This window comes from Notamacropus eugenii, chromosome 4 (assembly GCF_028372415.1).
Source record: "Notamacropus eugenii isolate mMacEug1 chromosome 4, mMacEug1.pri_v2, whole genome shotgun sequence".
Classification (NCBI taxonomy): Eukaryota; Metazoa; Chordata; class Mammalia; order Diprotodontia; family Macropodidae; genus Notamacropus; species Notamacropus eugenii.
In genome coordinates, this window is record NC_092875.1 from 425913473 (window position 1) to 425924948 (window position 11476).

The following is an 11476-nucleotide window of genomic DNA, read 5'->3' on the forward strand; positions in this document are numbered from 1 at the left end:
TCTTTATGAGAGGGAACTATAATACTGAGATAAGGCATGTAAAGCTTTCTGAACTGCAGAACCTCAGTTACTCCCAAGGAGCAAAATACTTCAACTCAGTCACATGGTGAATTGGAGAGATTGCTAAACTTTTCTATTACCAAGTAAAGGATATATAAGTGTGACTAACCATGGATTGGGCATCAACCAAGAGAGTTTGGAAAAACTGAGTGGGGGAAGAGGAAGGAACAATTTCATTAAGGAACAGAAACAAAGAGGCAAATATATAATTCCTATGATAGACTTTGTCTCCTGTCTGAGGATCAGTCTAATTAGAGTAAAGAGACTTATCATCAGTAGGTTGGATATTGGGCTATGGAAATCCATGAAATAACAACCAAAAATTCAAATTGGCCCTTGATTCCATGCAAAACTATTCAATTTCTGTAATGACAGTAACAGAGTGACAGTGGAGGGAGGGAGGGGAACAAAACAGTCTGAAGAATTATAGATGAGGGCTATCCATAAATATTAGCCCAATTAGTAAGCTAAATGTAAGTAGCCTATTAATAAGACAAAAGGGAAATATTTTTAAATTAATGAGTGAATTGCTATATTACTGGGAAAGTGAAGCTACCCCTTCAAGCTCATCTCAAGTCCTTCTTCTTACATGAGGTCTTTACTGATGTCAACCACCCAGCTTACTTTGTATTTACTTTACACATATTTTGCATAAACATTTGTAAATATTGTTTTCTTCTATAGAATGTAAAGTTCTTGAGGGTAAGAGCTATTTAATTTTATGTTTGTATCCCTAGTGTCTGTCATCATGCTTGAGGTAAAGTAGGAATTTAATAAATGCTTGTTGATTGATTCAAATGAAACCTGGAAGTCAGAAGAACAAAAAATAAGAATAAGAAAATTGTAGTTATATAGGATACAGAACACAAGTTGTCCTTGGTGGGGTACATAAAGGAGTTGGTAGAGGATAGAAGAATTTTGTGAGGAGTTTGATAAGATCTTCCAAGTGAAGTCAGCATATACATCAATCCTTAGTGACTTCAATGAATAAGTGAGAACAGGGTTGCACAGAGAAAACTGTGTTGAAAAGATGGGTTAGTATTTAAAAAATTAGGAAGCCAATTTCAAGACTCTTCAGAAACCTCATGCATTTATAGGAAGAAAAGAGGGCAAGAATGTTTAAGTGCTTGCTATGTGCCAAGCACTAGGTTAAGTGCTAGGGATACAAGTACAAGAAAAAAAAATGATAGTCCCTTCCTTCAAGGAATTCACATTCTAGTGAGGGAAGACAATGCCTGAAAAGCTAGAATGATGGGAAAATGAAACACAGGGCATGGTTTTAAAGTCTAGAAGTGAAGCACAGGCATGGTTTTGAATCAGGAAGTTAAGAAAAAAGCTAAAAAGGGAATGGAGGCCAGCTTGGGTCTCTCCACAAAATAGATTGTCTAAGAAAAACTCACCAATGAGAGAAAAGGAACTGTCTTCACAGTGGGATGACCCATATTGAGAAAATGAAAGCAATAGTTAGGTGTTTCAGGGCAAGGAGGTCCCAGGATCTGATGGAAGTGCCTAAAGAAAACAATACGGTTTTTAATCCTAGAAACAAAGAAGAGAGCTTTCTCTTAGAAGAGAATCATAAGGCATTAGACAGGAGTAGGACCAACAGTATCACAAACAGAAATTTGAAATTGACATCTTAATATACATTAAACAACCAATTATAACATGGAAATTATTCCCAAACTAGCTGTGAATATGCCAGTTGTAACACTGGCATATATTAGAGGATGTTTTAGACATGTTAGAGGAAGTATTAGCATTAGAGAAAAGGTTATAATCAACATCATATGAGAGGAAAAGTTGAAGATGACAAGACACTGCATGAAAATACAACTCCTATCTGGTCTATTCAAATAAACTGGATATGGCCCAAGTGGGAAATTGATAAATGAAAGAATTCTAATTCTGATTATTGCCATTTCTCAAAGAAGTTTAATCAAAATAAAATAATCATCACAATAGGGAGGACAAAAAAATTACAGAAGCTACTTTGCTCAAAAAAATTAGATTTCTTGGCCAGCCAGAGAGCAAAAATTCTATGCAAGGAAAACAATGGTTTAGAATATAAACTTATTTGAAAAAAATTATGGAAGATGATAGAAATTGATGTAAAGTATTATTTCACATATCACCAGAAATGTTTAGGAAAAAGAGCTTGCAGAAAGTCAGCATAGGGTAATAACCAACCAAGTCAAATCATTCCAAGAGGACTTATAAATTAAATTGCAAGTAAGACAACAAACAAACAGAAAAAGAAATATTTGCAGTGTTTCTCTAATAATCTGTATTAATCACTGGTAAGAATGGAAGCAAAATACTTGGACTCTAATACTCAAATTGCTCTATGAGTACCTGGAAATGATACTAAAAAAAACAAAAAACAAAATTGCAACAAGTATCCTGACCAGATGAAGTACACAAATCAATAAATCTACTATAGAGGAAACACAATTTGTTAGGCATTGAATAACTGATTTCAAGTCATGAAAGAAGGCTTGGGGGAAAAAATTACAAGTAGCATTGTTTTCCTAAAACAGTACTATAATTAAAGATCATCTATTATTACTGAATGATATGCCTACTTTCTCTTAATTATCTTAGGAAATTTTTAAGAGAATAACCTATGTGTGCATCAAGGAAACCCTTGAAGAAAATATGAGATAATAATAGAACCTTCCATAAATTATTCTCTATAACGGACCATATCTTCATAGCTAATAGATGACTGAAAGAAATATGGAATACAAGATGTTACTGCCTTTTTTGTTTTATTTTTTTAAGTGCTTAACTCAGTAGAGCAAAAGTTAGCTCTTTCAATAAGAAGTTGCATTCTTAAGATGAGATTAGAAAGTGTTTTGTGAATCCTAGTCATCCTAACACAAATAATCCCAACAGGCCCTCTCTAAGTGTAACATCCAAATAGAAATCAACCCCAGTAGTTTTATTGCAAATTAAAGGAATGTTTTGTTGTTTTATCATAATCTACTAGAAAGATATTTCTTCATTAATAACTTGTTAGATGACTTCTGAAATGAGTAGAGTACAGCAAACAAGAGGAGTATGCCTTCCTCCCTTTCATAACTAACTCCCCCAATAAAACACACACACACATAAACATGTCTCTTACATAATTCAAATCTTTTCCTTCCACATGACTGCTAAATTGATATTCCTAAAGCCTAGATCTGACCATATCACTCTTTTGCTCCTTGTCTCTAGCAATAAAATACAAAATTATCTGCTATTAAAAGTCATTTACAAACTGGTGTTAGTCTAATCTCTCTTTCCTGAAAAATTGTATCGTATTCTGCTACAAACATTGTATGCTTGCTCCAAATTGACTTAATGTGTTCTCTGTATGGCATTATATATCCAATCTCTGAGTCTTTGCACAGGATGTCCTCATGCCCTGAATAATGTTGCTCATCAATTCCTCTTGGAATAGCTGGCTCCCTTCAAGAATAGCTCAAGTGTTACTCATCTCCTCCCCAAATGACTTTGCTCTTATTTTGTATATATTTTATATTTGCTATATTTCCAATATAAGCATCTGTGCTTATATTACTTGCTAAAGTAGAATAAAAACTCATTTAAGAAAAGATGCTTTAGTTTTGTCTCTGTATGTCTAAAGTTTAGCAGAGTATCTGGTACTTCATAGGTGTTTATTAAGTTGAATTTAATTTAGTGTCTGATTTGACATGAGTTATCATAAGACTGGAGTTTTTAAAAATGTTTATTGCTTACTTGATATTTAGTACTTGCCTACATATGCTCTGTAGAAGATACAGGTTCAATATAAAGACATGGTCCTTAACTTCACAAAAGCAGGTAATATTATCTTTTTGAACCTTTTTGTAATTAATTTGTTTTCAATTTTCTACAATCACTTCTATAAATCTTAGATTTTTCTCCCCTTTCCTCTCTCCTCCCTCCCCAAGATGGCATGCAATCTTATATTGGTTCTACACATACATTCTTATTAAACACATTTTCACATTAGTCATGTTGTATAGAAGAATTAAAATGAATGGGAGAAACCATGAGAAAAACCCAAACAAAAGAAAACATGACACAAGAGAAAATATTCTGCATCACTGTGCATTCCAATTCCATATTCTTTCTCTGAATGTGGATGGCATTTTGCCTTAAGAGTCCTTTGGGACTGTTTTAGGTCCTTGCATTACTGTGAAGGGCTAAGTCTACCAGAAAAATGCCTTGTACACTGCAGTTGTTACTGTGTACAATGACCTCCTGGTTCTGCTCCTTTCACTCAGCAATAGTTCATATAAGTCCTTCCAGGCCTCTCTGAAGGCTTCCTGTTCATCATTTCTTATAGCACAGTAGTATTCCATTACTTTCATAAATCACAATTTGCTTAGTCATTCCCCAATTGATGGACATCCCCTCCATTTTCAGTTCTTTGCCACCATGAGGAGAGCTGCTATAAATATTTTTGTACACATGGGACCCTTTCCCATTTTATGATTTCTTTGGGATGACAATTCTACCTTAACTAATCAATCAATCAATTAATTAATTAATAATTAATTAATTTAATTCAGTGTCATATCAATCAAACTATGAGAAAAATATTTTCTAGATCTAGGAAAAATAACATCAAAATTCATCTGGAAGAACAAAAGGTTCAGAATATCAAAGGAATTAATGAAAAGAAATGCTAGGGAATTTGGCCCAGCCTTACCAGATCTCAAACTGTATTATAAAGCAGCAAACATCAAAACCACTTAGTACTGGCTAAGAAACAGAGGGGTAGACCAGTGGAATAGGTTAGGTACTCAAGACACAGTAGTCAATGAATATAACAATCTATTGTTTGATAAACCGAAGGACCCCAGCTTCCAGGTTAAGAACTCAGTATTTGACAAAATGATGTGGCAGTAACTGGGCATAGACCAATGCCTGACACCATACACAAGAATAAAGTCCAAATGGATGCATTATCTATGTATAAAGATTGATACTATAAACAAATTAGGGGAGCAAGCAATAGTGTATTTGCCAGATTTATGGAGAATGGAGAAATTTATGATCAAACAAGAGAAAGAGAAAATTATGAAGTGCAAAATGGGTAATTTTGATTACACTAAAAGCAGGCAATATTAGAACAAATAATTAAATGATGAATATCATGGTAGAGATCATAAGTGTCTTAGGAGTGTGACACAGAGAAAAACCAAGGAATGCAGGACTAATCGAAGAGGATCTCAGGAGGGTGGAAGAAAGAAGAATATAAAAGGTTAAATGCTTTCTTTAAAAATTAAAAGCAAGGAACATAAAACTATTCAATAGATATGATAAGTAGTTTGAAAATGTTCAGCAGTTATATATTCATTGTGACCAGTTAACTTACTGGGGAAGGAGGGAAGAAAGGAAAGGTAAGACAAAGGGGAAAAGGATAAGGAAAAGGCAGAAAGACGCATAGATTAGGGAATGGGTCAAAAGAAACATATAGAGAGACACTTAAATGGGAAAGGAAGAGATGGAAGAGTGACAAAAAAGAAGAAATAGTAATAGACAGTAGGGTAGGAAAGTTAGAAAAATCCAGTAAGTTCTATAGCTTTAAAAAACAAAAGAAAAGACTTTATATTCAGCAGTTCATTTATTCAATGTATTTTAGAGGGTTATCAGTTATCATGGGTTTTTTTTGAAATGTAAATTAGATGATTAATCACTCCACAATTTTTCAATGCTCTTTACCCTTAAGCTTTCAGATTTGAAAAGCACAACTGAATCAGTTCACTAGGGAAGAAATTATTCCTTAAATTGAGAGGGAACTGCGGTAGCACTAGTACCCTAGAGACCAGATGAAATCAAGCCAAGAACTGGATCTGACCTGTGAGTCAATGGCTCCCCATGCATGGAGAAGGTAAATTGTCAAAAACAGCATAGTGGCATGTTTACCAGCCTGATGCTCTTGTTTGCAATGCAAATTTTGAAACACATGTGGTCCACACACTGGGGATGCCACTTTACTGGCATAACCAGGAATATGGAGGATGCTGCTACCAAATCAGCTGGAGCCTTCTGTGATTTAGGCAAATATTTTCTAACTATACTCCATGCCAACCTCAAGGATCAGGATGCAGTTTTGGAGTTTCTCCAGTAAAATAAAGACAGAAAAAATGGTGACAGGCATTTTTGCATTTAAACACATCACATGTAGAAATAAACTGGACCAAAATTGCTAGTTTGGGAAGACCCTTGTGAAAATAAAGCTTTATGTATTCAAACACTAAAGAAGTGGATAAAGAAGAAGAAAAGTGTTTCTTTTACCTAAAATTTAATATTTGATCTGAAATTCGCTGTTGAATCTGGGGTCATAAAATCACTACTTGTGGAAAAACACAGGTTACATTCTTGCTCAATTTTCTACCTGCCTCACCCTCCCCGCCTTCAGTGGAATCTGAGGTGACTTAGTCTGATACTGAATTCTGTTCCATGGTGAATATGGCTGTGATACACATTAGTTCTACACTAATGAAAACTTCATTGAGCAAATTGTTGATATAATATATGGATAAAAATGTTTTAATAGTCTTTCAAATGGTTGGCATTTCAAAAATTTTTATTGAAAAATAAGTGAATAGATGTCATACAGAATATCAGTTTCAGGTATGTTATTTTAGAGAAACGTAAGCATATGAGAATTGTAGAATATGAAAATAATCTTTCTCATGACCTCCAAAGTCCTGTCACCAATTGCCCACTGTATATCTCTATCCCAATGCCCTTGCAATCTCAAATTTCACAAAGCAAAAAGATTATATCGTTTTTTTATCAAACCAATTTTTCTTTTGAGTTTATTTCTTACTGAAGGCACCACTATCTTTCCAGTTGCCTAAGCTTGTAGTATTAAGATCATCCTTGACTCTTCCTTTTTCTTTATCCCTAAAGGAAATCTGTTGCAACAAGTAGAGTCAAAATAGCAGAAAGAAGCCAGGAAATTACCTGGGCTCTCCCCAGATTCCCTCAGAAACAATGTTAAATCAAGTCTCTAAATGGATTCTGGAATGATGGAATCCACAAAAAGATGAAGTGAAAAAATATTCCCGGCCAAGATGACTTAGAATAACTTCAGGAAAGCTCTGTCTCACTTGGGTAAAAGGAGAATCTAGCCCAGTGCAGGTGGTGTCCAGCCAAGTCAGCAGGAAGTTCTTCACCACCACATAGATCAGGAACTGAAACACCTTGGTTCTGGCTCAGCAGGCTAGTCACACAGCAGGCCAGTTGTGAGGCTTCCAGTCCCAGCACAGAAAATTGCCAGCCCTACAACCCTGGCACAGAAGGCAAGACTAAACCAGGTCACCCAGTACAGTGGGCAAGCTACTAGCACCAAAAGTTTCAAAGTAGACCAGACCCCTGGCCACTTGCACAAGAAGCTTGAGACAGCAATCTTTGCCACAGGAGCAGAGCTCAACTTTTAAAGATGAGGGAAAGGAAAGGGAAGGAAAGGGAAGGAAAGGGAAGGAAAGGAAAGGAAAGGAAAGGAAAGGAAAGGAAAGGAAAGGAAAGGAAAGGAAAGGAAAGGGAAGGGAAGGAAAGGGAAGGGAAGGGAAGGGAAGGGAAGGGAAGGGAAGGGAAGGGAAGGGAAGGGAAGGGAAGGGAAGGGAAGGGAAGGGAAGGGAAGGGAAGGGAAGGGAAGGGAAGGGAAGGAAAGGGAAGGGAAGGAAAGGATTAAGGAAAGGAAAGGATTAAGGAAAGGAAAGGATTAAGGAAAGGAAAGGATTAAGGAAAGGAAAGGAAAGGATTAAGGAAAAGAAAGGAAAGGATTAAGGAAAGGAAAAGAAAGGAAAGAGCCTTGATCATGGAAAGCTTCTATGGAGACGGGGAAGATCAAAACACAAAACACAAAACAAGAGGACAATGTCAAAAATGTGTACATGTGAAGCCTTGAAGGATCTTAAACCCAAAAAGGGTCTGGGAAGAGCTCAAAAAGTATTTTAAAATCAAGTAAGAAAAGTAGAAGAAAAATTGAGAAAATAAATGAGAGCTATGTAAGAGAATTATGAAAAAAGAGTCAACATCCTGGAAAAGGAAACACAAAAATTGACTGAAGAAAATAGCTCCTTAAAAAAATAGAATCAATAAAAGGGGAGGGAAAAGCCAACTTAAGAAAGCAACTCCTTTAAAAGTAGAATTGGCTGCATGCAAAAGGAGGCCCAAAAGCTAACTGAAGAAACTAATTCCTTAAAATTAGAATTGGGCAAGTAGAAGCAAATGATTCTTTGAGACATCAATAATCATTCAAACAAAATCAAAGGAATGAAAAAAAATAGAAGGAAAATATAAAACTAGATTACTGGAAAAACAATTGACCTGGAAAATAGATCCAAGAGAGGCAATTTAAGAATATTAGACTACCGGAAAAACCATGATAAAAAAATCCAGCCTGGAAAGCATCTTTCAAGAAATTATCAAGGAGGTAGAAGGATGGACCTACTCTGACTCCCCCCACAGCCCATAAAATACCTGTAAAAAAATGACCCCAAACAAATTCTAGAGCAACAGAAGCCACAAAACGACAGAACAAAAGAGATTTCCAGCCCAAGGCCACCTGGAAGGCTGACAGGAAAGGTCTACCCCATGGGGCTCAGAACAGAGCACAGCCCAGCCTTGGCATGGCAGGGCACACACAGGAATGGGGCAGGTTGCAGAATGTGCAATCATGGATAGCAGCTGCGGATCCCATTTTACTCAACCCACAAAAGCCAAAGACAGCCTCAAAAATCAGTGAGAAACCTCATTCATCAGGATGAGAAGGCAGCAGGGTCCAGCCCTAGCCCTGGACCCAGCAAGGTAGGAACAGCATCCCCATTTTTGGAGCCCTCAGCCTAAAGACCTTGGGGGAATTGAGCAGTCAACCTAGGTCTCAGTTCTGAGTGGTGGTCCTGGGGTGATAAGGAGCACTGGCTGGTGGAACTAGCTGAGGCTCTGGACAGGGAATCCTACATGCAGATCCTGGGCAGAAGAGTGCCTGTGGTTGCTCCCAGACCAGAGCACAGGTCAGGAGAGGAGTAAACACCTTTTCCTTGATTGTGCCACCTTGGAGGAACTAAGAACTTACAGGTTCCTAAAGTATAACCTCCACTGGACAAAGAAAATGCCCCTCAAAAAGGGAAAAAAATAAGAGATTGGAAGGATACTTTCTTGGTGAACAGGCATTTTCTTCCATCTTTTCAGATGAGGAAGAACAAGGTATACCATCAGAGGACCACATCAAATTCAAGGCTTATAGATCCAAAACCTCCAAAATAAATATGCAACAGTCTCAGGCCATGGAAGAGTTCAAAAAGAATTTTGAAAATCAAGTAAGACAAGTGGAGGAAAAATTGATAAGAGAAATGAGAGTGATGCAAGAAAATCATGAAAAGCCAGTCAACAGCTTGCTAAAGGAGACCCAAAAATGCTGAAGAAAATAACACCTTTAAAAATAAACTAAGCCAAATGACAAAAGAGGTCGAAAAAGTCAATGAGGAAAAGAATATTTTGAAAAGCAGAATTAGCCAAATGGAAAAAGAAGTTCAAAAGCTCATTGATGAAAATAGTTCTTTAAAAATTAGAATGGAGTGGGGCACAGCCAAGATGGCAGAGTTGAAAGACGCACATATTCTAGCTCTTCCCCCACAGCCTATAAAATATCTGTAAAGAAAGACTCTCAACAAATTCTAGAGCAGCAGAAGCTACAGAATGATGGAGTAGAGGACATTTCCAGGCCACAGTGATCTGGAAGGCCAATGGGAAAAGTCTGAGCCCTGCTGCAGAATGGAGCCCAGTGCAGCCTTAGCTGCTTGGCCACGGGAGGAGCAGGATCTGAGGTACGCAGATCTCTTAATTCACAGGCAACAAAGGCAGCTTCAAAAGTCAGTGAAGGGGCTTTTTCACCTTCGTGACAAGGGAGCAGGGTCCTCCCCTAGCCCCAGTCCCAGACAGCGGCAGCAGCCGCAGCAGCAGGTAGTGGCTATGGTGACAGTGGCCACAGCAGGCATTGTTGGAGTGGCTCAGCTTAAAGCCCCTGGGGGAACTGAGCAGCTGATCTGAATCTCAGCCTTGAGCCAGGCTAGGAGAGTAAACTCCTGTCCCTTGAATGTGCCACCTTGGAGGAAATGAGAACTTACAGGTCTCCAGAGTATATCCTACTCTTGACCAAGGACCCAAAAGTCAAGTAACTGGTTGGGAAAATGCTCAAAAAAGGGAAAAAATAAGACTATAGAAGGTTACTTTCTTGGTGAACAGATATTCTCTCCCATCCTTTCACATGAGGAAGAACAATGTCTACCATCAGGGGAAGACATAAAAGTCAAAAGTTCAGCATCCAAAACCTCCAAAATAAATACAAAATGGTCCTAGAGTATGGAAGAGCTCAAAAAGAATTCTGAAAATCAAGTAAGAGAGGGGGAGAAAAAACTGGGAAGAGAAATGAGAGTGATGCAAGATAATCATGAAAAGCCAGTCAACAGTTTGCTAAAAGAGACCCCAAAAAATTCTGAAGAAAATAACACCTTTATAAATAAGCTAACTCAATTGACAATAGAGGTCCAAAAAGCCAATGAGGAGAAGAATGCTTTTAAAAGCAGAATTAACCAAATGGAAAAGGAGGTTCAAAAGCTCACTGAAGAAAATAGTTCTTTAAAAATTAGAATGGAGTAGATGAAAATTAATGGCTTTATGAGAAACTAAAAAATTACAAAACAAAAGCAAAAGAATGAAAAAATATCTCATTGGAAAAACAAATGACCTGGAAAATAGATCCAGGAGAGACAATTTAAAAATTATAAGACTACTTGAAAGCCATGATCAAAAAAAGAACCTAGACATTATCTTTCATGAAATTATAAAGGAAAACTGCCCTGATATTCTAGAACCATAGGGCAAAATAAATATTGAAAGAATCCACTGATCACCTCCTGAAAGAAATCCAAAAAGAGAAACTTCTAGAAATATTGTAGCCAAATTCTAGAGTTCACAGGTCAAGGAGAAAATATTGCAAGCAGCTACAAAGAAACAATTTGAGTATTATGGAAATACAATCAGGATAACATGAGATCTAGCAGCTTCTACATTATGGGATCAAATGATCTGGAATATGATATTCCAGAAGTCAAAAGAACTAGAATTAAAAGCAAGAATCACCTACCCAGGCAAACTGAGTATAATACTTCAGGAGAAAAAAATGGTCATTCAATGACATAGAGGACTTTCAAGCATTCTTAATGAAAAGACCATAGCTGAATAGAAAATTTGACTTTCAAACACAAGAATCAAGAGAAACATGAGAAGGTAAACAGGAAAGAGAAATCATAAGGGACTTACTAAAGTTGAATTATTTGCATTCCTACATGGAAAGACAATATTTGTAACTCTTGAAACTTTTCTCAGTATTTGGGCAGTTGGAGAG